This window comes from Erpetoichthys calabaricus, chromosome 11, assembly GCF_900747795.2.
Source record: "Erpetoichthys calabaricus chromosome 11, fErpCal1.3, whole genome shotgun sequence".
In the NCBI taxonomy this organism is placed as follows: domain Eukaryota; kingdom Metazoa; phylum Chordata; class Cladistia; order Polypteriformes; family Polypteridae; genus Erpetoichthys; species Erpetoichthys calabaricus.
Genome location: NC_041404.2, coordinates 59984731 through 60010838, shown reverse-complemented (window position 1 = coordinate 60010838; position 26108 = coordinate 59984731). Strand labels below are relative to the sequence as shown.

The following is a 26108-nucleotide window of genomic DNA, read 5'->3' as shown; positions in this document are numbered from 1 at the left end:
GTCACATAGATAGATAGCTGGTGTGGTGGGGCCTGTGTGCCTCTTGATGTGACTCTCAGATTCTCAGGTGACTCCCCTCACTTGTGCCCCCCTAATCTTTCAGCCCCCTGTATAAATGACTTGGCTGATACTCTACAACTTTGGCCCTTCATGAACTCACAGCTGAGGGTCTTCTCTCCAGGACTGTAACTTTTCTGCATCGTCTGACCTTAGTACGCTCTTGACAGTCCAGTGGTGACCCTGCCAGGTGACAGACAGACATGTTGCTCCGTCACACTAAATCCTTCATCCTCTTGTTATGTTGTATTTTTAAATGTACTTTGGTGGCTTTTATGTCACCTGTCACTCATGTCAGGGTCAACACTTCTGCTCCCCCTTCTGATTTCAGTTATGTTGTCTTATCATTGTCGGCCTTATGCTGGTTTTTAGTTCCCTGAATCTTTTCCTTAATGTAAAGTTTTCTTCTAATTGTTGTTATTGAGAACAAACAGGGTGGACTTGTGAATTCTGAATTTTTCACAGGCCCTTTTCCTGTGTTGTTCAAACAGACCCCAATAACTCCTCTCCTCAAGATGCTCCTCTCAGCCCCTCTCAAGTCGCTCATCACAGGCCCGTGTCTCTCCTCTCCTTTCTCTGACCAAGTCTACTTGACTCTAATCAGTCTGCCTTCATGGACGGCCATTCCAGTGAGACGGCTCTGCTTACTGTTGTTGACGTAAATGTCACCTCTGCTCATCCTGCCTGATGTCTCCTCTACCTCTGAAATGATCAGCCAAAAGGTTTGAGTCCTGCCTCCTGGCCAGATTCTGTTGTGTGTCCTGGCATGAAGAGATGGAGAGATGCCAAGGGTGTGCCACAAAAGCACAGGGTGCCCCAAGGATAACTGCTGGGTCCTCTCTTCTCGTCACTAAACACCTCCTCACAAGGCCCTGTCATCCAGTTCTATGGTTTTACCTATCAGTGCTTTAATAATAAATAATAAAATACAATTTATTGATATAGCCATACCTGTCGTTCCCCACAACATGGTATCAGCTGGAATCTCTGCATGTCTCCCTGATGTTACAACCTGGATGGAAGAACACCATCTGCAGCTCAGCCTTGCAAAGATGGGCCGTCTTCTTATCTGAGCTCCTCCGTCTGTTCCCTGTCAGCTTCGCTCACTACCACTGTCACCTGCCAGTTTGGTATGTCACCTGAGTGTCACGACTGTTGACCAACTGTCCTTCAAGGACCACCTTACTTGTCAGATTTACTCTGTAGAACAACCCCAAGATCAGACCATATGTGACAGAGTATTCAGCACAGCTCCTGGTTCAGGCTCTGGCCTTGTCACATCTGGACTACTGTGACCTCTCTGCTGGCAGGAGTACCGTCATGTGTCACCAAGTCACTGCAGATGTTTTAAAATGCAGCAGGATGTCTGGCGTTCAGCCAACTGAGGTGGGCACATGTCACTGCTTTCATCAGATCACTACACTGGCTTGTTGTAGAGTGACATATTAAGTTCATATCCTTGGTGTTTGTATACAAAGAAGTCAGTGGCTCAGAACCTATGTGTGTGAAGACACTCGTGAGGTCCTCTGGTCCTTCTTGACCACTCTGGACTGCTGTTGAATGGCCACCTCTGCCTGGCACTAAATCTCAATCCAGACTCTTGTCATATGAAGCTCCTGTCTGGTGGATCAAACTGTCCACCCCCATCCAAACTGCTGACTCACCTGATGTGTTGAAGGAGCATCTGAAGACTCTTGTCTGGTGAGTTTCTATCTAACTGATTATCTCTAACTTTGTCAGGTTTTGTCACCTTGGACTCGTAACTCCATGACATTTTGTTTCATACTCTTCTCTTGTGATGCTCAGTTTTGTACCCTTGTCCTGTCACATTTCATGATGTCTCCTCAGTTATGTTGAACTCTTTTGTAAGTTGCTTTGGACTAAAGCGTCTGCTAAGAAGATCAATATAAATGTGAATGTCACTTACACCATTAGTGAGCATTTTATGAAGTGTAATCAACATCTGAACGTCAGTCGCTGCCTTTGCTGAACTTCATGACTCCACGCGTGTTCATCCTGAGAGCAGCTCTGTGACTTTCTCGTTGTCCACAACTTTGTAAATTCTTACATTCTGGATACTTCTGGATAAAAGTCAAACAATAAGTCAGCTGTGATGTCTCAATTTGTGACTTTATGGTTTCATATAGCACCTTTCAAGGTCGAGTGGAACCCTAATTTGCTGTTCCAATACAATTGAAGTTTTTGGATATTTTCTACCAAGTCAGTATTGGCAGGTGAAGTGACTCTTAGGACTGACTCACTGATGTTGTAGACCACCTTCCATAGTGAAGACCACCTCAAGGTAGTTTACAAATGCAGTTTGGACGTGTGACATTTGGCAGGACTCACAAAGCATCACACAAGGAGTTGGTGAGGTGGAGATGCGACTTGTAAATCTGTGATTTTATATAGCGCCTTTCATAGTGATAACAATGTCACACTGTAGACATCTTACTCTCTAACTCACTTTTTCCTGAACAGGGTCGCAGGGGGTCTGATGGAGTCTTTCCCAGATAGCATAGGGGGCAAAGCAGGGAACAAACTCTGGACAAGGCGCCAGTCCATTGCAGGGCAAACACACACATACTGTACCTCACCCGTACAATAGGGACAATTTAGAATTGCCAGTTCACCAATCCTGCGGGTCTTTGAACTGTGGGAAAATGAAACCCATACAGGCACGGAGAGACCACCCAAACTCCACGCAGGGAGGACCCTGGACTCAAACCTGGGTCTCCTCACTACGAGGCAGCAGCATTAGCACTGTGCCACCGTGCCACCCACTGTGAACGTCTTCCTCCACTTCCTCAGTCTGAACCCTTGCAGGTCACTCATTCAAAGTCACAGGGTGAGTCAGCGGTGGGATTTGCATTTGATACCAGTAAGCCGCATCCTGAGAGATCAGACTTAAACTCATTAAATCATCAACCTTTACATTTATTAAGAGGTTGGCACTTTTATCCAACTCACAAGTCAGTTGTACCAAACTCTTTGCATATTTCTACAATGTGAGCCCTGGCAGGTAAACTGACTCATTGACCGTGCTGTGAAAATGTATTTGCCCCCTTTCTAATATCCTCTGCTTTCATATATTTTACACAATTAATGGCTATGAATGGAATTGAAGATACGCCACTGCCATCGCAGACTCGAGCTTCAGCCCGAATCAACTGCCTTTCAGAAGAGTTGTGAACTTGAGAGACGTCACAGGGTGAGCACAGAACATCTAAAGGGTACCTGACATCTACAACATCTGTGAAGCTATGAGACTTTGAGAAACAGTAAGTGTGATACAGTGGCATGCAAAAGTGTGGGCCCCCTGTGATATCCCGTGTAGTGTTAAGTGGCCCCAGCCTACACTCTGGACATCTGATAGTTTATGAACCGAACAGGATCAGTGGAGAGATGAGACACAGACAAAAACTGAAGGGTGAATGGTGCAAGTTTATTTACAAGAGTGCTGCACAAACAAAAATGCAGTAGTGTCAGGTGGGCTGTGAGACTCAGTTCTTCAGCATTGACACTTCTTCAGAAATAAATAAAAACAAAACAAAAGTAAAATAAATATGCTCTATTTACAAAAACAGTGCAGTCCTACAAAAACTACACACACACTCCAATAATGAAGGTTGTCTTCTTTAATCTCTGGCTCAAGAAGCTCCTCCAACAGGAAAGAGAAAAATGCACAAGCACAATAACAAGTGTGTATAAATACAAAAACAATCGCAGCAAACCCAAAATCCAAATCTCCTTAAATATAACCGACAAGACTGTCCAGCCAATCTGCCACCCCGTCTACCTCACGCACCTTTCCAGGTAGACGCTAGTGTTTTAAGCTTAGTTCACTCCGGTAATCAGTTATCCCTCTTAATACAAATAGTCTCCAAAACACAGGTCTTTTCTTGTGCTTACTTCCTCTTTATTTTTCTCTCGCGCAACCCGATGATGTCACACACTCAAATTACAATTCAACCATATATGGTCTGTCACATCCTGCTGACCATATATAACATATTGTAACATCTTTCCTTTTTTTTTTTTTTTTTTGCATACTAGAAACAACATAACATTACAACTTGTGCATCATAACATAACAGTGTATACTGAAAATTATACTTCAGTGTCTTAAGATCAGTCAAACATATTTAAACAAAATCTCTCAAGTGTGTTGGTCTCTTAACTATTCTGCCACTTCTAGTTATCACAACGCTGTTGCTGGTGTCTGAATGGTTTGTGCGAGTTATGCATGACTCTGGTACTGCCTTTGAATGTCCGTCATTTGGATGATTAGTTTGCTCCTGTTTGACAGTTGTGTTCTGTGTGTCTGCTCTCTGTGGTCCTCCCGGCACAGTCCTGAGATGTTTCCGATTTCTCCGAACAACAGTTCCATTTCCCAACTTGACAGTATATGATCGGTTATTGGTCATTCTTTCCACCTTTGCCGGTGTCCAATGTGCTCTACTCTTCGTGTCCAACTGAACGCTTACTTGTTCACCCTCCTTCAGAGGTCTAAGATCTTTCGCTCCTCTGTCGTAGTAGTAGGCTTGTTTGCGTTGGTTGAGTTCTACCGCATGCTCTGTGTTCACAACACCTGGCTGCAGGAGGCTGTCCCGTGTCGGCAGTAATGTCTTAGTTCTTCTGCTCATGAGTCTTTGAGCAGGACTGGCATTGAATCCCTGGGATGGAGTATTCCTGTGCTCTAGTATAGCCAGGTATGAATCCGCTTTCGCTCTCGTAGCTTTTCCCATGAGCTGTTTGGCCGTCTTAACCGCCGACTCGGCTTTGCCATTGCTTTGCGGATATGCAGGAGACGATGTCACATGCCTGAATTCCCAAGCTATGCGAAACTGTTTGAATTCCTGAGAGCTGTATTGTGGTCCGTTATCAGAGATTACTGTATCTGGGATCCCGTGTCGTGCAAAATGGGCCTTCAGCTTGTGTATCACTGTGCTTGAGCTGGTATCTGGGAGATAATCAATTTCCCAAAAGTTGGAGAAATAATCAACTGTGATGAGATATGCTCTGTTGTTGTATGAAAATAAGTCTGTCCCGACTTTTGCCCATGGTCTCATCGGAATGTCATGTGCGCACATTGTCTCTTTCTGCTGACGCATATCCACAGTTCTGCAAACAGCACACTTCCCTATGTATTCTCTAATAGCAGCACTCATCCCAGGCCAATATACACAGTCTCTTGCTCTTCGTAAACAGCTTTCCATACCTAGATGTGATGCATGAATTCTCTCCATGATCTCTGTTCTCAGCTTTACTGGTATTAGAGCTCTCTCTCCTCTAAAAATCACTCCTTCTTGTTCACTAAGCTCTTCTCTTATCGAAAAGAATTGTCTTACCTCTTCTTTCACCTGAGTTTTCTCCTCTGGCCATCCCTGAGATATCACTTGCTGCAACATCTGAAATGTCTCATCCTTAGCAGTTTCTCTCTGTATCTTTTGTAGAATCCCCTCTGATATGGGTAGGTACTGCAACATGTTGATTGTCTCAATTTCTGTCTCCACTGATCCTTCTTCAGCACACTCTGGTAGGTACGCTCTGCTGAGAGTATCCGCTAGGTGCATCAGTCGACCTGGCACATAGACAACATTAATGTCATATCGTTGCAGTCTCAAAAGCATTCTCTGTAATCTCTTGGGTGCATTAAGCAATGGCTTTCTTATGATGGTTTCCAAGGGTTTGTGGTCTGAATGTACTTCTACTTTCCTGCCATAGGTGTACTGGTGAAATTTCTCCATTCCAAAAAGAATTGCTAGGCATTCTTTTTCAATTTGTGCATATCCTTTTTCTGTGGCTGAAAGGGCTCTGCTGCTATAAGCGACTGGTTGTCCTGCCTGCAAAAGTGCTGCACCCAGGCCTGTCTCAGAGGAGTCACATTGAAGAACCAGGTCATCTTCTGGATTGTAGTACTTCAAAACAGGTGCTGAGGCAATCGTTTGTTTCAATTTGTTGAATGCGTCTTCCTGTACCTCAGTCCACTCCCAAATCACGTCCTTGTGTGTCAGTTGCCTCAATGTGTCACAGGTGTCTGATAAGTGTGCGCAAAATTTGGACAAATAGTTCACCATACCTAATAATCTCTGAAGTCCCTTCACATCTGATGGCCTGGGCATCTCCAATATGGCTCTCACCTTCTCTGGATCAATCTTTAGTCCTTCGGAAGTCAGTCTGTGTCCAATGTATGGCACCTCTTTCTGTCTCAGCTTGAGTTTGTTAAAGTTTAGTTTGATGTTTCTGTCTCTACAACGGTCCAGAAGTAGTCTTAGTTTTACATCATGGTCTATCTCAGCTGCCTCATTGTTGTCGCCTTCCCCACAGACAAGGATGTCATCTGCTATTATCCGAATTCCTGGAAGCCCCTCCAATGCCTGAGTCAACCTGTGCTGGAACACTTCCGGAGCCGGGCTGATTCCCATGGGCATTCTAATCCATCTATACCTGCCACATGGTGTTGCGAAGGTAGTGAGGTAGCTTGACTGTTCTGAAAGCCTTATGTGCCAGAACCCGTCCTTCACATCACACACTGTAAAAACTCTCGCTTTGGTCAGATCGGGGAGAACATCATCTATGGTGGGCAAGGGAAAATGTTGACGTCTCAGAGCTTTGTTTAGTGGTCTTGGGTCAATACAAATTCTGAGTTTTCCAGATGCTTTCTTCACCACCACCATGCTGCTAATCCAATCCGTGCTCTTTTCCACCTGAGCTATAATGCCTCTCTCTACAAGACTTCCCAGCTCATCTTTTAGAAGCTTCATTAGTGCCACAGGAACTCTTCGCTTTGGAAGCCTCACCGATTTCACTGCAGGATCCACCTCTAGGTTATATTCTCCTTCCAAACATCCATCCCCCTCAAATACATCAGCATACTCCCTATGCATGTCGCTCTTGTCCCATGGTTCCTTTTCTCTGCGTCTTTCTGTGGTAACAATATCATCAATTGCCATAATATTTTCGTGCTGTATTCTTACCAGATCCATTGCTTGCACAGCCTTGTTTCCCAGCAGGGGCATTGACGAGGTTTCCTCCACTACAATAAACTCCAGCCGGTACAGTTTTCTGTTTCTCGGGTTTCTTATTTTTATTCTGCATTTTCCGACTGGTTTCAGGGTGCTCTTATTATACATGACCAGAATCTGTTCAGTCTTTTCCATCACTGTGTCAGGGTTTAGCAGCTGAACGGGGATTACGTTACAACTGGCTCCGCAATCTAGTTGAAATTTTACTAGTCTTTCTCCTATCAACATGGTTGCAAACAGTTGTTTGTCCTCCCTCATTTGCGAACTAAGGCTTAGGATTTCATGAAACGATTCCTCTTCTATTTCTGCTACACTGTGTATTTCTTTTCTCTTAATCTCTTTTGTTTTGCATGTGGCAGCAAAATGGTTCCATTTGCCACATTTTCTGCATTGCTTTCCATAAGCTGGACAACTCAGTTTTTTCCACTCATGCTGTTTTCCACAGAATTTACACTTAGATGTTAGTGTTTGTTTGGCACCCTGAACTCGTTGGAGTCTGTACTGTGTGCACTTCTTCAACTTTCTGTCCCTCGATGGTCATCACATTCTCTTTTGACAGTTCTGATGCTCTACAAATCCTTACGCATTTCTCAAGCGTCAGGTCTGACTCTCTTAATAGACGTTCTCTCACTTGTGAGTTCAGTATGCCGCACACAATTCGGTCTCTAATCAGTGAATCTTTAGCCGAACCAAAATTGCACGTGTCCGCCAGCACTTTCAAATCAGTAATATACTTGTCAATCATTTCGCCTGAGTTCTGATTTCTGGAGAAAAATTTGTACCTTTCTACTGTTTCGTTCGGTGCCGGATTGCAGTGGTTTCTAAACGTGGTTAACAGCCATTCCAACGTCAGTTCACCGGCAGCCGGGCGGGCAGCGCCTAGCGTCTTACTCAGTTCCCTCCCGGTTTCTCCGATTAGATATTGGAAAACTTTTACCTTCGTCTTGTCATCCGCATCTGTAAGCGATAAATCAATGTACAGGGAAAACTCCTCTTCCCATGCTTTCCAAGCTTTTGGTATGTTCATTGCATTCCAGTCAAAATTCGCTGGAGGCTTCAATCCGAAAGCACCCTCCATGCTCGGCACGCGTTTCCCTTAATCGCTTTTTTTTTTTTTTCTTCTTCTTCCGAAGCAATTTACCTCAGTCTTTCACTTTTCTTATTGGTACTTTACCGCTGCCACCATGTTTTAAACTTAGTTCACTCCGGTAATCAGTTATCCCTCTTAATACAAATAGTCTCCAAAACACAGGTCTTTTCTTGTGCTTACTTCCTCTTTATTTTTCTCTCGCGCAACCCGATGATGTCACACACTCAAATTACAATTCAACCATATATGGTCTGTCACATCCTGCTGACCATATATAACATATTGTAACAGCTAGCGCGTTCACGCCACGCCCCGACCAACTATGTATTTAAACTCGAACCCCTGTCGGTTGCGCGCGTAAGCCCCCTGGGACAGCCAACGGTTATGCTGAGCTCAAGCACACCAGCTGCCGACTCACCAGTAAGTCAATTCATTTCTTTACAATACGGGATCCCAATCTCGGGCTCAATCCTGTTTATACAAACAACTGCCGCACCGCACCTTAAACCGCCTGCGCTGGACAGGCTGCGAGGACACCGGCGTGTAAAAATGAACCGTACTGGCCATTATACCGGCTCCACGTGTGCCCAGACACACCGCGCCTCACAGCGCTCACCCGCTAGACGGCCCTGCATTCCCGCGGCAACGCCCTCAACACACAAATGGTAAGCGCACTTCCTTACAACTTTATAAACACCGCCGCTTCAAGTTTAAGGCTTCTTCAATTTAAATGTGGTAATCGCGCATTACCAGCAACCCCCTCCCCTCCCCTTTAAGATTACAGGTCGCACGAGATTTTTCTTTCCCGACACACAGCGGACCTGAAATCTATAAGGCTGGAGCGACAAATACCAACGGGCCACACCTGCACTTGAATGTCTCATTCGCTGTATCCATTGCAAAGCCCTATGGTGACTCTCTACCACAAACTCCGTTGACAAAAGGTAACATTTTAAACTATCGATTGCCCATTTAATAGCTAGTCCCTCCTTTTCCAATACTGTACTGCATATTTCTTTTCTGTATCAAACAGCTTTTGACTCACCCGCTAGACGGCCCTGCGTTCCCGCTGGTGCGCCCTCAACACACAAATGATAAGCGCACTTCCTTACAACTTTATAAACACCGCTGCTTCAAGTATAAGGCTTCTTCAATTTAAATTTGACAACCCCCTGCTTAAAATGTCTGTTAGTGTGAATAGTTAAGAGAACAGAAGATGAACTGATCATCAAAAGGCATCAAGTTCCTGATTTCACATTTCTGTAATATTTTAAGTAAGATTACATTTTTATTTCCATCATTCAGGGATCTGTTGTATCCTGGGTGAACTTTTCCAGGCTGGTGGTCAGGCTGTCATCCTGGCATTGCAAACAATCTTTGCTTCCATTTGGGAGACGGGCGTCATCCCAACTGAATGGAAAACAGGACTAGTCATCACTGTCTAGAAAGGGAAGGGTGTTCACCTGGATGGCTGCAACTACAGGGGGATAACACCTCGCTAGGATCATCAATTGGATCCATGATCACTTGCTCATCTACCAGCGTCCGGAGCAGTCTGGTTTTACGCCTAAGAAGTTGACCATCGACCACATCCTGACACTGAGGGTCCTCTTGGAGCACAAACGCGAATATCGGCAGAGTTTCTTTGCAGCCTTTGTCGATTTTCATAAAGCGTTCAACTCAGTTGATCGAGCTGCCCTGTGGGACATCCTGTGACTTGATGGGATCCTGTCAAGGCTGCTGGATGTCATGGCCGGCCTGTACACTGGTACTGTGTGTGTTGTGCAGAGTGGAGGCAGACCCTCTGTTTTGCCAAGTTGATTCTGGGGTCTATCAGCGGTATCTTCTGCACCTACTCTGTTCAATGCTTACATGGACTGGTGGTGGGGTCCAGCGGCTGTGGGGCATCTCTTGGTGAAGAGAGATTCACTGATCTTGACTTTGCTGACGATGCTCAATTGAGGCTCTGATCAGGGCTCTTGAGAGACTGAGTGAGGAGTCTGAGTGTCTGGGCTTGCGAGGGTCCTGATAAACACCAAGAGCCAGGCCTTTAATGACCTCCTGGGCACAGCCATCAGCAGTGTGTCTGTCTGTGGAGAGAGTGTCGAACTCATCAAGAGGTTCACTTACTTCGGCAGGGACATTCATGTCTCTGGTGACACTTCCTATGAAGTCAGTAGATAGATTGGGAGAGCATGGGAGGTCATGAGGTCTCTGGAAAGGGGTGTGTGGCGCTCCTGATATCTCAACAAAAGGGCCAAGTCTTTAGAGTCCTGCTGCTCCCTGTTTTGCAAGACATGGACGCTATCCAGTTATCTGAGATGAAGACTGGACTTCTTCATGCATGTCTCTTCAAAGAATCCTTGGGCGGTTGTTTAAAGGAACTCATGGCTGCTGATTGTTGGGATGAGGTTTGAGGGGTTCGAGAATTTCTACGACTTTGACATTTGCATCACCTGGTGGTTTCCTAATGAAGACTGTGAACAAGCCATAGTCCTAATGGGCTAATGAAAGTCTGAGACCACCTCAAATATCTTAGGGTGCCTAAACCTTTGCACGGTGCTCCTTTCCTGTTCTCACTGTACAATTGTACAATACACTAATCACTTTGAACTTGATGCCTTTTGGTGATCAGCTCATCTTGTGCTCACTTAATAATTCATACTAACGGACACTTTAAGTATGCCAGTGCATAGTAAATTTTCCTGTACTCAGTAGAACATTAGAACAATCTAGATGAGAAGATGCCATTCAGCTCGCCAGTCCTATCCACTTATCCACTCACCTTCTAGCTTTGCCATCACGCCTGACATGAGAGCTTACTGGAGGAGCAGCTCGTCCAAGGATGACAAGGACGAAGATTGGAAATGAGGACAAAAGTAAAGAGGAAAGGATGGCAAACTGGCCAACCTCCACATCACTAGGATTGTTTAGTCGCTTTTTACGTCGAAAGAAGTTTCACAACTAATAGTGAATTACGGTGACGTCAGGTACTGTGGCATTGTTATTACTGTGGCAAACTGACCTAAACGTCTAATTGCAGAGGCTGTTAAATGAAGGGCAGGGCACCAACCCACCACAGGACACACATACACAGACCATTGAGGATCGCCAATCCACCTAACCTGCATGTCTTTGGACTGTGGGAGGAAACTGGAGCACCCGGAGGAAACCCAGGCAGACACAGGGAGAACATGCAAACTCCACGCAGAGAGGACCTGGGAAGCGAACCCGGATCTCCTTACTGCTAGGCAGCAGTGCTACCACTGTGCCACTGTGCTGCCCAGAACTGACAAGGTGGTCTTCTCTAAAGTTCTGCCTGTGCCACACGCCAGTCCAGGTAAGAACTGTACATGGAGGAGCAAACAACAGTGTAGAAATATAAATGCATAGCAATGTCAATTCTAACTCGTAGAATGAGTGACACATTATAAATGGCTCGTCTTAATGCTAGAAGTATCAAAAGTAAGGCAAGTCAGTTGGCGTTGTATGTAGCAGAGCATAACTGTGATATTACAGCAATAAGAGAAACTGGGCTAAATAACAAGATGGGGATGAGCAGAACATAGAGGGGTCCACTTGTAATAGGAAGGACAGACAGAACAGATGAGGAGGTGGGGTTGTTGTGTTTAAATTCTGTGTGACATAAACAAGTCCTCTTCAGTTGGACGATGAGCCCCATCTTAGTGAAGACATCTGGCTTCATTTGGAAGACATTAGAGAAAGAGGCTTTATATTAGGAGTGAGTTACAGACCACCCAATGCAGACAGTAATTTTAACATACATCTTTTTAGTAATATTAAAAATGAAAGTTTACAGGGGGGTATTATAGTCATGGGGGACTTTAACTACCTGAATATTAACTGGGTTAACCTTGCAAATAGTGGATGCATAAGAGCAGGAGTTTTAGGCCAGTAAGCTTAATGGTCCAGTCCAGAGATCAACTCGCTGTATGTGAATGTAAAGATCAGTCCTACCGGTATTTCCTGAAGACGGCGAGTGATGGGATCAGGAGCGCTCCTTTCTTTGAAGATAGAGAAAGAATTCAAATCAGTCTTCACGCAGCAGGCAGACACCAGACAGTCCATACAGGCGCACAGGAAACCATCCAGAACAAAACCGCTGAGAATCCGCTGGTAGTCAACGGGAAGGCAAACAGACAGGCAACTCAAGACACGAAACAAGAGACTTCCTTTCTGTGGAACTGGCCTCCTTTTAAATGTCGCGCCGGCCTCCTTGTCCCCAGCAGCACCTGCCCCCTCAGCAGATGACCAATTAGAGCCACTGCTGGGAGTTGAGGTTTCATTCCACAGTAGCACCACTAAAAAACTAAAAGAACTGTGAGTTCAGGGTGTGGTGTGTCGAGGGGTTCAGGATTGGCTCAAACATGGGAAGCACAGGGTGACGGTGTGAGGAATCTTCTCAGAATTGGGAGACTTTAAGAGTGGTGTCCAGCAGGGGTCAGTGCTGGGGCTGCTGGTATTTTCATTAAATATAAATAATTTGGACATGAATATAAATCAAAATATGGTAAAATCCGCAGGTGATACTGTTAAAGCAGGCTGGCGCAGGCACCCTCAGCCCCAGTGAAGGCAATCAGAGTCTCGGGACAGGCAGCAGACTCAAGATGTATTATATGGCGCACAGACAGACTCAATTCAGACAGACCGAGAGCAGCCATAGGCATCTGTTACATTTTTGACAATTCTTATCATACAAGCCGTTATTCATCCTCATCTGACTCCTGTCATTTCACTGCTCTAATCTTGCCTCTGATTAATTCTACCAATATTTCTTAACTGAGAGGTTGTCCATCATTTCTGTTTGACGAGGCCTCTCCTTACTCCCTACTAGCTCTGCATTTGCTCCTCTATAGGGTGGTCCAGATCTAATTATGCAGTTTTCATTACAACTTATTAAGTTTATTACATAGAGAATTCACAGCACCTGCCCTGCACTTAGAGATTTCACTTAAAATTATTTTTGTTGCCAATAGATGGCAGCACCTGTCCTGCATTCCAAAATGGCGGGGAGACGGTTGTCAGTCAAACAGTTGCATAATTAGATCTGGACCACCCTGTAGTTTACAGCCAATGAGTTCACCTTCCCTCTCCATGCGAGGGTCCCATCTTTCTCCAGGTCTCCTGCACGTCTAATCTTTGGCTTCATGAACTATTGTTGGATTCTAGCTCATACAGAATAATAAAAGAAAAACACGTAGGCATAAGTTGTTTTAATTCTAACTCTTACATCTTAATGCTTAGTAAATTATAGAGTCTACTTTTTTCACGTGTTTATAATACTTTTCTAATATGTAGAGATGGCCAATTCTAAGAATACATTTTTCTATAATACCAAGTTAGGTGTTTTGGCAGATAATCAAGCAGGAGCGGACTGGGTCTCAAAACCGGCCCGGGCGTCCTTCAAGGAGTGAGGTGACGAGGTTGACCCACTCGGCCCAACATTCATTGTCATTTTCTTAATTTGTGATGAGTACGCGGCTCGCTACTTGCTATGAGCCTATGATATGAACTCTATCTAAACTGTTGCCAAACTTAATCTGTACACTGTTGTTTAAAATTTGACGACATGCTTAGAAATAAAATTTAATGAAAAATTTATTAACACGGCTTACACGTTAGTAGAGTACATGTCAATGTCATGTCCAAGTGCCAGTACCCTAGTAGGCTAGTAGCTTACGCAGTTCGCTGATTTTAGCAGCCACCTCATCACCAATACTGGTAGTGTCAAGTTTAGCTAGGATGCTTTTCTCCACCGACATCAACATGAATGCCACAAGATGTTCTTGCGTCATTGTGCTTCTCAGGCAGCTGTTGATTCTCTACAACGCAGAGTGTGATCTTTCACACGGCACAAGCGACACAGGCAGCATTAGCAGTAGCTTGTAGGCAAACCCAACGCTCTTGTAGGCATCGGTTAAGAGGTTCAACCGAAGTAGCACCTTGTAGCAGCAGAGAGGACTGTTTTTACAAGACTTGCAAGTTGACACAGTTGTCCCATCTTGTTCACGGTCACTGTCATTGTCATGAAGGGGGACACAGAAAGGAGCCGACATGACCCACCTACCCGAAAATGGACCCATTTCATGGTCCGCTGTACTACTTTGACACAAACGGGAGCATTCGGGATGTCATTTGATGCAGACGATGCTTTGAAATTGGCCAGATATTGTTGTGATGATGATTTAATGTTAAAGATAAATTGAAATCTTGGTATGGCTAATCGAAGTGATTAAAACTGCTAGGATTAATCGAATATTATTGTGTAGTGATCACTTCCTGTTACATAAGTAATTATTGAATTGTAGATGTTTCAGCAAAATAATAAAAAATAAACACCTGAGACAGATCAATATGAAAGGTGCTAAATCATTTAGACAAGTAGGAAGGTTGTTATATAATATACAGATAAACAGATATAAAGTACACAACAGAATACTTAGATGGATTTGGAAGGTGCTATATAATATATATGCAGATGTGAAAATTGTTAAGTAATATTTAAATAGATATAAAAGGCACAATTTAATTCATAAATACACAGTAAAACCTCAGTTAGTTATTCACCAGGGGTCAGGCCGTGACAGATAAAGGAAAAGCCCAAAAACACAAGAGCCACTTTAACTCTTTCAGGGCAGATGCCAACTAACGGGGGGCAATTTAGCAGCTGAGAGCGTCAGCTAATCCCATTGTTACATTCAAGGTCGACTCCCCTCCAGTGGCGTAGCCAGCTTGCTGAAGACCCCCTGTGCAGCGCCCTGAGGTGTGCCCCTCCTGTCCAGCATAACTCTTAGTGATTTCTTCACAACTAGATCCTAGGGGCCAGCTGGGCAGTGGCGTCCAGGACCGCGTCACTATCAGATCACACGCTGGTGACAAGCTCTCCAAATGAAATTTGTGATAACTTTTTAATCGTTTTATTACATCAGCTTTAAGTTAGCAAAAATAAAATATAAATTGTGGGAATGGAATGTGAGAGGTGTGCATGGGTAGTAGTACTCGTACATAAACATATTTAAGATGTGCACATCCTTATTTTTCCAAGACAACTTTGTGAAGGAAGATGATTAAAATGTAATGTAAGCTAGAAAGTAGAAAGTGTTCTGTGCTATAAAATAAAGCCATTTCGATTTGTAACAAATTTAAACAACAACACCGGCTGACGGTTCTGAGAAAATGGACATCATAAAGTGAGGTGTCAATGGTTTCAAGAAATCTGCCATATCGCTAGTAGATTGCTTGTCATATTTATTGCTTGTTTGTCTTTAGTAATTTCTCCATATTAACGGTTTCAGCAGACAGCACCTGATCTGAAGCCGTTGTATCGCTACTTCCAGACTCCGTACCTGCGACCATTTCACTCTCTGCACTGCCTGCATAACCTGCTTGCGGCCGCTGTGACGATTACCAGTTACTACCGCTGGTCCTTGTTCAGTTTTGAGAGAGGTAGAAATCTCAGTAAGCTTAGCGTTTTTCAATTCCCGTTGCAGGCGCGCCTTACGTTTAGCAGCACCACTCTTATAATGTTTGGCAGATCCACCACGACTGGCCGACGTGACGTTGTATGGCGAGTGTATAAAAAGCATCAAATTGTTCAAATTTTTGGCGTCTGCCGACTAATGGGAACCATAACTTAAAAACAGAATTGCTATGATTTACCGTTTACAAGTTCGAACTTCGAAAACTGTTGACATCAAATCAAAGTACAAAAGTAACATTTATTTATGGTATAATGTACAGTATATATTTACACTATTCATGTGACATCCTTCAAAACTTCTTCCGTTCACACCAAACATTTGGGAATGTGCACTTCTCTGTAAGACGGGCGGACATGTTGTAACTCCGAGCCTCCGAACTCCTGAAGTCTAAATTCATGTAAACTGATAGGCCTGACGAATACGTCATATCATCATGGATTGGATTGGACTGGCCTGGTGATGGTGCAAACATGGCGTTGAAACAGTGAATTATTAACGGAATGTACTGTACAAGTGATTTAAGTTATTCGATTTTTTTAAAAATCTTTACAGCCCCAAGTGCCCCCCATGCTCTTAGGCCCTTGTGCTTCGCACCATTTAAGTAATCATTTTGAGTCAACCTTTAAAGGTATGCTAGAAGAAATTGAGAAAATAATACAGGGAAATGTGAGAAGATTTGAAAATAAATTTAGAGCACTTGATGCTCAGCTTGAAGACGTTAAGCAAATGTTCAGGATTCGTATTGAAAGAGTTGAATAGGTGTCCTCTGGTGAGAAAAAGAAACAGCTACCAAATCTGAAAGCAAAGAGCTTAGAGACAGACAGACTAGCTGTGCTGGAGGAAATAAAATCAGAACTGAAGGTCTCCCAGAAAACCGGGAAAGTCCAAACCCAGTGAAATTCATCGCTGAACTGTTCTCTGAAATGATTGGAGAGGACATCAAATCAGATGCTGAGACAGCAGCAGCTTACCGTATGCGTGGATCGAATGCATCAAAACCTAGAGGCCTCGTTGTACGTTTCAATGAAATACAACTCCAAATGAATCTGATGTCGCGTCTCAGAATGAAACAAAAGAATATATTTGAAAATAACCGCATTTGTATTTTCCTTGATTTTTCACCTTGAACAGCAGCCAAACGTGCCGCATTTTACAGTGTTAAACAGCGCTTACACAAAGCTGAAATCAGATACAGCATCTTGTATCCTGCTAAATTAAGAGTGGATATTCAAGGCAAGTTCTACATTTTTACTTCTCTGGATGAAGCAGAAAAAGAGCTAAAAACAATGTGATCCTGACTCTTTTAAATACAATTGTGAGTCCCCTCGTGTCCTGGCAAGGCAAAGAAGATTGTACCTGCAATTTGGCCTACTTTCAGTGAGACTTTTGTCATGATTATCCATTTTATTTCCTTCCCTGATACTTTAATGTTTTAATCACAATTATAATTCTATGTGTATTTGTATACATTTTTATATATATACTAGGGGGCTTTGCTCACCACCCCCCTGTCTGCGCTACCTGCCAGCAACTTCGGATCTCTGCCGCTCGCGTATGTGGATTTCACTTTCACCAAACAAGAAAACTTTTAATTCTCGCGGATTCGCCTCTTCATTGGGAAGAAACACAACTTTTCCCTGATGGCAACACAAATTAGACGATCTACAAGTCTCCGACTTAAAGTTTAAATCCAAACAATATATTCAATCTCTTTTCGTTATTTCACTGAGTAATAATTTCCATTTGTTTGCACTAATGCAATCTTTACCATTATTTTTTTGAGACTTTTAAATTTTCGTAGTTCCGTTATCTAAATTCATGTAAACGTTAACATTATACAAAGTTATTATCTGTTATACCTGCATTTTTACCAATCTTTAATTTAATATTGTTTTAAATCAATATGCTGCTGCTGGAGTATGTGAATTTCCCCTTGGAATTAATAAAGTATCTATCTATCTATCTATCTATCTATCTATCTATCTATCTATCTATCTATCTATCTATCTATCTATCTATCTATCTATCTATCTATCTATCTATCTATCTATCTATCTATCTATCTATCTATCTATCTATCTATCTATCTATCTATCTATCTATCACCTGCTCTACATGTGTACCGTGCCAACGTTTTTGAATTCTTAATGACGTTCTGTGTCCTGCGGTGGGTTGGCACCCTGCCCGGGATTGGTTCCTACCTTGTGTCCTGTGTTGGCTGGGATTGACTCCAGCAGACCCCCGTTACCCTGTGTTCGGATTCAGCGGGTTGGATAATGGATGGATGGATAATGACGTTCTACTTTGTCATCTACTCCTTGTCTTTTATTTCCGTCCCTGGGCATGGTTAAATCTCTTGGCATAAAGTCTTGTCTTGCGAGACATGAAAGTTTCTCTCTGAGAAAGTCACGTCTCGCCTCACTTCCCAAGATTTTTTTATTATAGTAGAGAGATATACCAGTAACAGCATATTGCACAATAACGTGCAGTGAATACACTTGACTTATAGTTTTCCTACTCTTTTTCTGTATGTTTAACATTCATTTCCACCCTCTCAAACGTATGCGGCTTGAAATGTTTGGAAAACACTTGGGATTAAATCACTTAGAGATCTGCACATAGACAACGTTTTTGCATCCAACAAACAATTAAACTCCAGATTTAATTTCCCATCACACAATTTCTCCACTACTTCCAAATTAGAATCTTTGCTAAACAAAATCTGCCCAATTTTCCTCACCTCCCATCTACTTCTATTCCGGTGGAAATGTCAATCAGTCTTGATGACTCAGACAGCATTTCTATAATTTAAAACCATTTTACAGTCCTTCCCTTTCAAAGATCCCAGAGTTCAGTGGGAAAAGGGTCTCTCAATCAATATCTCAGAGAAGGAGTAGAAGGCAGCAATGCACAGAATTCACTCGAGCTCCATATGTGCAAAGCATTCAATTATTCAACTCAAAATTATATATCGAGCACATCTCTGTTGTTTGAAATTGTCTAAAATATTTCCAGCCCAAGAGCCAACCTGTGAATGTTGCAATCAAGCTGCAGCCTAACTGGGCCACATATTCTGAAGTGTCCACCAAATTCAGATCATTTTGGACCAAAATCTTTAAAATGCCTTTCAGACAGCCTTAGGGTCCCAATCCCTCCTAATCCACTAACAGCTGTGTGTGGTGGGCTCACAGAGGGGCTTCAAGTGGAGAAGTTCAAACAAACTGTAATCGCCGTTACCTCACAATTGGCACATGGATTTGTCTTGTCAGTGGGCGTCTGATGTTCCATACTATTTGAAATTGGAAAGGATAAAATTCTCAATTAGAGGGTCTGTTCAAAACTTTTTAAAAACTTGGCAGGATGTAATCAGTAACATTCTAGAATAAGCATTTAAATTGGGGAAAAGGATTTTCTCCCCCTTGTTTCTTCTACTCTTAAAGTTTAACTCAGGCTGCTGGCCTTGCTCTCTTTCTCATGGGTATGGGTTGACTTGAATTTAGTTTTGTCAAGTTTGACTTGCTTGTGTGGAATGTTACTCGCTTTTGATAAATTCAAGCGGAAATGTGCGTATGCACAAAAAAAATCCAGATGAATAAATCTGTGCGTTTGCCAACTTCCACGTTCTTCTGCTACATAAATCCCGGTCAGTGTGAAAAGTAACGGATGTGCACACGCCTGCTGCCACTCCTAAACTCCTCCCAGAATTACACCTTTTTGAATATGCAAATCAATATCAATAGCTCTTAAGCACAACTTTCTGTGAAAAGGCAATGGCAAAAGTATAGGGGGAAATAGAAGAATTTCAGCGAATACCAAGTGGAGGCAAAGAAAAACATACTATTTGTTGGTTTAGACAGTGATATAATCAACAAAAGGAAGTTGATCGAGTGACATAGTGTCGGAGAAACTTGAAAGCTCAAGTTCACAAAGTCGCACAGTGCCCAAAATAAAAAAGAATGTCACATATCAAAGTCGCCGTGAAAAGGCGAGTCGTAGCCCACCGTCTGAGTGTCATATGAAAGCTTATTAGGGTACAGAGAAACAAAATAGGCACACAGTGTGAAAAAAGCTCAAAATTTCCACTTTAATCACGTAGTTTATTTTGTCATTATAGTAGAACATCTTAAACTTCATCTTAAAATCGTTTAATTTACTAGTTTCTCAAATCCCATCGTAACTAAAGTAGCACGTTAAATGCTTTGTTTTGTATGTGTTCTTCTATGTTCTCTGTGTGTGTGAATCACTACGTGCGTCTTAAACGGGCTTTCTCTTCCTTTGACAGGAAACAGAATCTATTACATTGGCGATATTACAGCTCTCTGAATAATAAAAATACTGAGATGTATACTTGATATCATTTTCATGATGATAGGAGTTAAAGCATGTTATTAAACATGAGAACACGGTGGCGCACTGTGACGAACTGGCACCCTGTCCACAGATTGTTCCTGCCTCCCGCAACATGCTTGCTGCGCCGTGTGCAACCTTCGATGAAATAATTTATTGCAGCAGTTCTGTCTCTTTCAAACGTACTAACCTCCAGTTCCTGTCCTTCCTTTTCTTTCTCCAAGTAACCAATCGCCACACAATTAGCTCTGTAACAGACATTAAGCCATCTGTAAGCTGAGAATGTTGATTCTTCAAAACTTTTAAGGAACATTGTGTTTAATTATTCTACCCATCTGTCCTTCCAGCGTGGCGCCAGCACCAGCAAGAATACAGCACGAGGCAGGAACAATCCGTGCTCATCGCTATCTCTGTCCACCGTGTCCTCACATGTTTAATCATTAACAATATAGATTATTTAAATGAAGTTAAAGTTTTATCTGTATAATATAATAAACATATTTTGCTACATTTCATCTTAAAAATGATATTGTCATCATCTGTAAATGCGCACTTTATAAAGTTGCTCAGGTTGTGCAATATTATAACTGTATCGCAAGTTTACAGTGAGGTGATTGTACTTATAAGTATACACAGTTCTACAAGGAGCACTTGATGGACTGACTGAGTGTGTTTAGAGTTCTTGGGATGAAACTGTTTCTGAACCGCGAGGTCCGTACAGGAAGGGCTCTGAAGCGTTTGCCGTATGAGAGCAGTTCAAATAGACAGCATGGCCGAGGCAGCGTGTGCTTGATGCTGTATACTGATAATCTCTTTCTGATCAGCTGCTGTACAACTGTGATTCCACACTCAGATACAGTGATATAAAGCTCCAAGTGGTGCAGTGAGAGTAATATGGAAAAAGATGATCCGATGTGGCAGCCCCTAACGGTAGCAGCTAAAAGAAGAAGAAGAAGGTGCAGTGAGAGTAACAACGCTAAAGCAGCTATGGTATTTGGAATAGTTTGGCCATTCAGTGCACCATTATATTGTTACAGGTTAATTATAATCAGATGCCATAACCTAATAAACAGTATGCGGTTAATTTCAGTGTATATGACAAAGCCGTGTCAGGGATGTGGATCTAAAAAAGAAAGGGAAACCACACAGGAACAAAAGCACTGTATTGATGCTGGGTGCCGCCAGTTAGCAAAACCGAGCGGAGAACTTGCGTACGCCAAGCATTTACTGTAGCTGCCATGATAATATGTGTGTCTTTACGCCAAGTCTAGTTCTTACAATCGCAATGTGAGCGTAGAAACGGGAGTACTGTATGCAACATTTTGGTACATACGCAACATTTATACATGAGGTCCCTGGAGTTTTTTTTTTAATTCTTTTTTTTGTCCTCCCAGCCATCGGACCTTACTTGATTCTTTGTTATTTAGTATTGCCTAATCTACGTTTTTAATTTTTGTAAATGTTTATTTCTTCCTCTAGTAAAGCACTTTGAGCAGCACCACTTGTATATAAATGTGCTTTAGAAATAAATGTTGTTGTTATTCTTGTTGAACACCAGTTCATTCCACATTCCTGTCCTGTGAGCCCTGCCTGGTGTGGAGGATCATTCAGCGTATTTATTCAGCTTCTGTTGATATAGTGCCTTGTTATACAATGCCTTGCTCTCATGAACACCAATTCCTTCATTATTGTGAGGACTGGCAGGTGTAGTGACTCATTCAGTTCACTGCTGCCACCTTATACCATTTTATAAAGTGACATTTTATATAGCGCCTTGCCATCATGAACACCACTTTGTCCTTCTTGGGCACTGAACCTGCCGCCTTTTGATTATATAGCGCCTTTGCGCTAAACACATTTGTCATTTCTTTACATATTTCTGTATTGTGAGAAACCCAAAATACAGAAATAAAGGAGATGCTTTATAAAAACATCAGGTATTCTGCTGTGATGGAGTTCAGTTTAACTGAAGTGGACAAAGGCTTGCGGCAGGCCAAAACAAACAGTGCAGTGGGACCAGACGGCATATCAGTTCAGCTCTTAAAGTCTTGCTCTAAGCAGCTCTCTCCAGTTTTTCATTTGCTTTTTAACTGGTCTCTGACCTGTGGTATTGCACCTAATCTGTGGAGACAATCAATCATTACCCCTGTATCTAAGGTTTCTAGGCCAAGCTGCTTAAATGACTATAGACCAGTGGCACTTACATCTATTCCAATGAAATGCTTTGAACATTTGGTGAAAAACATTTTAATGACAGAGAGAAAGTCTTTTCAATACAACAATCAATATGCTTATTGTGCAGACAGAAGTGTGGAAGATGCTCTGCTTGTTATCTTACATCAAATCTACACCTTTCTTGATCAGCCTGGTTCATATGTCAGAGCACTAGTTTTGGATTTTTTTTCAGTGTTCAATACCATACAGCCTCATATACTGATTGGGAAATTGAACAGTATGAATGTAAACCCATTTATCACACTATGGATTCAGGACTTTCTTTTAAATCGTTCACAGACAGTTAAAGTTCAGGACACTTTTTCAATAGCCATTCATTCAAACACAGGAAGTCCACAGGGTTGTGTCTGATCACCATTACTGTTTACTCTGTACACAAGTGACCTGAGACAGAACAGTGACCACTGCTCCATTATCAAGTACGCGGATGACACCATGATCATAGGATGCATATCTGGGGAAGATGAAAGCCACTATCTAAATCAAGTGGACTGGATGGTAAACTGGTGCACTCTGAATGTAAAAAAGACCAAAGAAATGATATTTGATTTTAGGAGACAGAAATCTGTATGTTCACCTATTGTAGTTCTGGGAGAGGAGGTAGAAATAGTGACTGAATATAAATACTTAGGAACTTACCTAGATAACAATCTTAACTGGAATACAAATACAAAAAAATTATTTTCTAAATGCAACCAGCGCTTATTTCTCCTCCATAAACTCAAACTATTTAAAGTAGACAAGGACCTCGTGTTGTCCTTCTATCGTAGTCTGATCCAGTCCGTGATCACTTTCAGTTTCATTGCCTGGTTTAATAGTCTAACAAACCAAAACTCAAAAAAGCTCCAGCAGATTACGAAGTATGCAGCTAAAGTTATTGGGGCTGATGTAGATGATTTGACTAGTGAGTGTCAGAGGGCAATGTTAAAGAAACTGGAAATCATCTCAACTGATGACAGACATCCGTTACATGTAGAATTAAACTTCAGTAAATCAGGAAGGATAGTCACTTTGAAAACCCACACAAATCGCTCCAGAAACTCCTTTCTTCCTAGTGCCATACGACTTTTCAATAAGAAATATCGGAGATAATGTTTAAGGTTTTAATGTATATCCTGTAACCTTTTTTTTGGTGTAAATATGTATTATCTAACTGCCTTACCTTAATTAACCGCCAACTCCCTAAATATTCCCCATGCCAGGAGAAATCTGAACAATTTTCGTTTTTTTACTTTACATTTATTCAAGCAGTATTTACCTGCTGAAATACCTGCTGACATGTTTCAAATAAATGGTCAATCAAAGGACGTAGCTTGAACAAGCGGTCACGGTTTGGATCTTTCATATCTGGCTCAGATAACGGGCAGCAGTCCAGTTGAGATGCTGGGGATACACCCACTCATCGCCATCATCCGATGCGTTGTCATTCACCGTATCATGCAGCGTACGTTGCTGATCATCATTGTTGCTAAAATCTTCTTCAGAACTGCTACAATCATGATCAGAATTATTGTCCAAAATCGCCTGCAAAACTTCACTTGAAGTCAGTTTACGTTTCGCCATATTCACAGCTTTCACTTTGGAATCACATCACGTGATCGGCCAATACAACCGCAGAGTTGTCGAAATACAACGTAGTAATAATACCCACGCCAAACTGTCAGTTATACTACGCGGCAGGCATTCACATAACCACAGGCAAATGTGCCGGATAATTCCGGCAGTAAGGCGTCAGCAATAAAGCTACGATGCCGGATATATCCGGCAGAGGGCGGTTAAGGGGTTAACCTTTCTTATTTCTACTTGTCTGGTTTATTTCATTCTGTCTGTTATTAGATGCAACTGAGAAGGCAAATTTCATATTTTCTTGTGTAAACATGACTAAATAAAGAAACCTAAACCTAAACAGCAGACACAGCGGCTCACTGGGTGACACGGTCACTGCTGGATGTTGACTTGGCCACCTGATGACTTTATAAAGTTTCTTTTTTTTTATATATAGCGCCTTCCTACTGTGGCTAACAATTCTTTCTGTATTTTTATATTGTGAGTCCTGACTGGTGTGGTGACTCCCTCAGGTATCTGATTGTCCATGGCAGGGTGGCCCTACTACTTTATGATTTTATATCATGCCCTTTGTATATAGCGCCTTTCGATTGTGACCACAGTTTTTTTTCCATTTCTATACTGTGAGGCCTGGCAGTTGCAGATCCTCCATTTTCTCAGAGGGAGTCACTGGTGCGGACTGAACCTTCTGTCTTGTGCCTTTGCCACTAGGGGGCACCTGCCTTTACTATGCACATGTTATTTGATTGATTTTTTTTTTATGCTTTTCTATTATGACACAGTGAGTGGCTTTCATGAGGTCCACGTTGTCACACGTACAGTGAAAGACTTACTTCACGTCTTTATCAACATACAAGATGCTGTCTCATTCATTTTGCACCGTTTACTTCACTTCTTTATGTCTTTTTACATTGTGAGGCTTTGCTGCTGCACTGACATTCTCACCTCACTCACTCTTGGATACTGAATCTGCCTCCTTATGACTTTATATATAGTGCCTTTTCAATGTAGTCCTTTTCCATTCTGTTGTAGTAGGAAGTCAACAACGAAGGTTCAACCTACTACTTTATGATTTTATATAGCACCTTTTCTATATAGTGCCTTTTGATTGCTGACACAAGTTCTTTCATATTTCTGCATTGTGCAGATGCTCTGTTTCCTTAAAGGGAGTCACTGGGGCGGACTGAACCTCCATCTTGTGCTGTGTGATTCAGTGCCTTTGCCACAAGGGGGCACACTGCCTTTAATATGCAGATCTTCTTTCATTATTTTAATATTCTGCTCAGGTCTGAGGCACAGCATTGTGATCAGTGAGTGTTGCTACCTTATTATGAAATGTCTGTCCTCCTTATCTGAAATAGCTTCATGTTAACTTTCTACCTTATTTAGCGCCTTTCATCAGATGGTGATTATTACTTTTTGTGCCTATTGTGCCTTTGAGCCAAGTCAGACCCACTGAAAGCTCTTTCCCACGTTAGCCAGAAGGCAGTTCTCGCCAGTATGGCTGCTGCCTGAGTGACCCATGGAATTAGGGTCTCAGGCGAAGCTCCATGGCCATCATTTCCAGCACTGGTTGCTCCTGCATTCTAACAGTTGGCGACATGTTGTATGTTGATTATCACACACAAATAAGAATGTCACTGTCCTCTGTACACACAACAGCAAGCACCCCATGAACTGAACATATTCTTATTTCATATTGTGGTCCTTTCTAAATTAGAAGGTTTTCCAAGCTGTGTGATTAACAAGCAGGAGCTTAAAAGGCCGAGTCAGGTTTACTTTTAAAGAGACCGAGGTCGCCACCTGGTGGAACATTTTTGAATTAAATTTTCCTTTTATGGCCAACTGTGACGCTTGTGCTGAATTCAGATTTGAAAATCAAGAGAGCCCTCTAGTGGGACATTTCAGAATTGTAATGTACAAGTTTAATGTTGGAGATGAAAGGGGCCTTCCAGTGGGACATTTCGTTTTTCATCTCACTTTCTGAAACCAGCTGTCCTGGTGAGGGTCCAGATCTTCCTTGCAAATTTCCAGATGTTCCCATGACATCTATCCTTCCAGCGTGCCCTGGGTCTGTCTCAGGGGTCTCTGCCCATTGGGATGTACCTCAAGCATTTCCATGGAGAGCTGTCTGGGGGGCATACTTATGACATGCCCAGACCACCTCACCTGGCTCCTTTCGATCAGGCTCTCCAGAATTGCTGAGCTTCTTACCTTATCATGGAGTGTTAGCCCAGCCACCCTGCACAGAAACTTCCTTTCTTGTTATTATCACAGTCTCCT

The 26108-nt window shown here is 42.5% G+C and overlaps 2 protein-coding genes across 10 annotated transcripts in view; one reads left to right on the top strand and one right to left on the bottom strand.

Moving 5' to 3' along the window:
• LOC114660439 (serine protease inhibitor Kazal-type 1-like) overlaps nucleotides 1-26108 on the top strand; it is an 821621-nt gene that overhangs the window by 265482 nt on the left and 530031 nt on the right. The window lies entirely within an intron of this gene.
• The window catches only part of LOC114660438 (serine protease inhibitor Kazal-type 1-like), a 565538-nt gene that overhangs the window by 199597 nt on the left and 339833 nt on the right, over nucleotides 1-26108 (bottom strand). The window lies entirely within an intron of this gene.